At 38.6% G+C, this 2,513-nt stretch overlaps 1 pseudogene; it reads left to right on the top strand.

The window, feature by feature from the left end:
* The first annotated feature begins 949 nt into the window (after positions 1-949).
* On the top strand, positions 950-1,939 carry LOC102821012 (annotated as a pseudogene).
* Positions 1,940-2,513: the final 574 nt, after the last annotated feature.

Here is a 2,513-nt window from a genome sequence, read left to right as displayed (position 1 = left end):
CCGACCTTGCAGTTCGAATTTTTCTATCGTTTTCATAGAAAATCTAAATCTTCTACCAATAAATCATCATTTGCATCCCTTAGGATGTATATTCCCAATTTGAAACTATTGTGCAGATAAGCATCAGATCCTGATTTGAGATCAGAGTGATCTCAGTTATTCTTTTTATTTAAATCAGCTTGATGTACTACAGATATAAAAAGAGACATTTAGAGTAAGCCCAGCTTCTTTTATTTTAAAGATCAACATTCTTGAAATACAATTTACTTATAGCAAACATACTATTGTGGTGGCTCTGTTGGATAAACATTGGACTGTGAACCACAATGTCTGGTTCCAGCCCACCAGTCACTTTGCAGGCGAAAGATAACGATGTACATTTCCGATCCTGCAAAGATATAAAGCCTCAGAAAACTATACTGCTACGATTTGGACTTGATAGTGCTTAACAAATTTACCATTGATGCTTAGTCTGATAAGATTTCACAATTATGTACCACCTCAGCAATCAAGAAATGGAGCATTTCATTATAAGTGTCACCTTAAAAAGCTCCACGATTCTTCTTTATCTTCAATTTCTTACCCACATTCCATTAAATACCAGAAGATATCAATAACTGGAGTTAATTTTTTCTTAATTAGGAAAAATGTAATATTTCTTAAGCAAACCAGGAAAAAATACAGGTCAGGGTATTCCAGAGTCCCACATGAGAGAGCAGTTAGATAGAAGCACAAGACTGAAATGGGAGAGGAGTGTGGCTTGGGGACTAGGGTGTTGGCAATAATAAATTAGAAAAATGAGGCTAGAAGAGATTTTTTAGCCTGTGGGAGAGTAGTTATCTAACATGGATGTGACTTATCTTGCTTTTAGCTTGAGAAGAACTATGGTATAGATGGAAAAAATATGGACATAAACTCTCTGCTCCTTGATGTTTTATAGGCAAAGGAAATGGAGATAAGAAACAATACAGTGGTGACAGAATTTATCCTTATTGGTCTGACCCAGTCTCAAGATATTCAGCACCTGGTCTTTGTGTTGATTTTAATTTTCTACATCGTCATCCTCCCTGGAAACTTCCTCATCATACTCACCATCAGATTAGACCGTGGTCTCTCAGCTCCACTCTACTTTTTTCTGGGCAACCTAGCCTTCTTGGATGCATCCTACTCTTTCATTGTGGCTCCCAGGATGTTGGCTGACTTCCTCTCTGAGAAGAAGGTGATCTCCTACAGAGGCTGCATCACTCAGCTCTTCTTCTTGCACTTCCTTGGAGGAGGGGAGGGGTTACTTCTTGTTGTGATGGCCTTTGATCGTTACATTGCCATATGCCGGCCTTTACACTATTCAACTGTCATGAATCCTAGAGTCTGCTATGCATTACTGTTTGCTTTGTGGTTTGGGGGTTTTGTCCACTCAATTATCCAGGTAGCTCTCATACTCCGCTTGCCCTTCTGTGGCCCAAATCAGCTGGACAATTTCTTCTGTGATGTCCCACAGGTCATCAAGCTGGCCTGCACAAACACCTTTGTGGTGGAGCTCCTTATGGTGTTTAACAGTGGCTTGCTCACGCTCCTGTGTTTCCTAGGCCTTCTGGTCTCCTATGGGGTCATACTCTGCCATGTACATAGGTCCTCTTCTGAAGCAAAGAACAAGGCTGTGTCTACATGTACAACTCACATAATTATTATATTTCTCATGTTTGGACCTGCTATCTTTATCTACACTCGCCCTTTCAGGAACTTACCAGCTGACAAGGTGGTTTCCTTTTTTCACACAGTGATCTTTCCTTTGATGAACCCAGTGATTTATACACTTCGCAACCAGGAAGTTAAATCTTCTATGAAGAGGTTATTGAGTAGACATGTAGTAGGCTAAATGGATTTCATAATGAGAACTCAAGAAAGGAGAATTCCAATTGGAAGTCATTCATTCATTTAGCAAATACTAATTTTTATTGGGAGTCCAGGTGTGGTGCAGTAGGATAAGCACTAGATTGCTAACTGCAAGGACAGTGATTCAAATCCTCAGAAACTTTATATAGGGTTGCTATGAGTCAGAACACACTCAATGGCACTGAACAACAACAGATTTTATTGAGTGCTTTCCATTTGTCATGTACCTAAAATGTTGTTGCTAAGTGTCTTTGAGTTGTTAAGTTGGTTCCAACTCATAGTAACCTGTATAGGGTTTCTGAGGAACAGCTGTTGGTTTGAACCACTTAATTATGGTTAGTAGTCCAGTGCTTATCTTGCAGTGTCATACCAGGACTCCTTCATGTGGGAAACATAAAATAAAATTAGTAATGAATGAATGAATGATTTCCAGATGAAAAAAGTTGAGTTGAAATAAATGGGTTTGATTTTTGGTTTTTTTTGTAGGGTCTGGGGAGAGAGTTATACATACCTGAGAGAGAGAGAGAAAAAAAAGGAATATTTAAAGAATATAAAGAAAATCATACTGATTGGAATATATTGAGTACCTGTGAAAGGCTAAAGGGTTAAATTTTATATGA

This window comes from Chrysochloris asiatica, unplaced genomic scaffold (assembly GCF_000296735.1).
Source record: "Chrysochloris asiatica unplaced genomic scaffold, ChrAsi1.0 scaffold00444, whole genome shotgun sequence".
Classification (NCBI taxonomy): domain Eukaryota; kingdom Metazoa; phylum Chordata; class Mammalia; order Afrosoricida; family Chrysochloridae; genus Chrysochloris; species Chrysochloris asiatica.
This window is presented reverse-complemented; position numbering and strand designations above follow the sequence as displayed.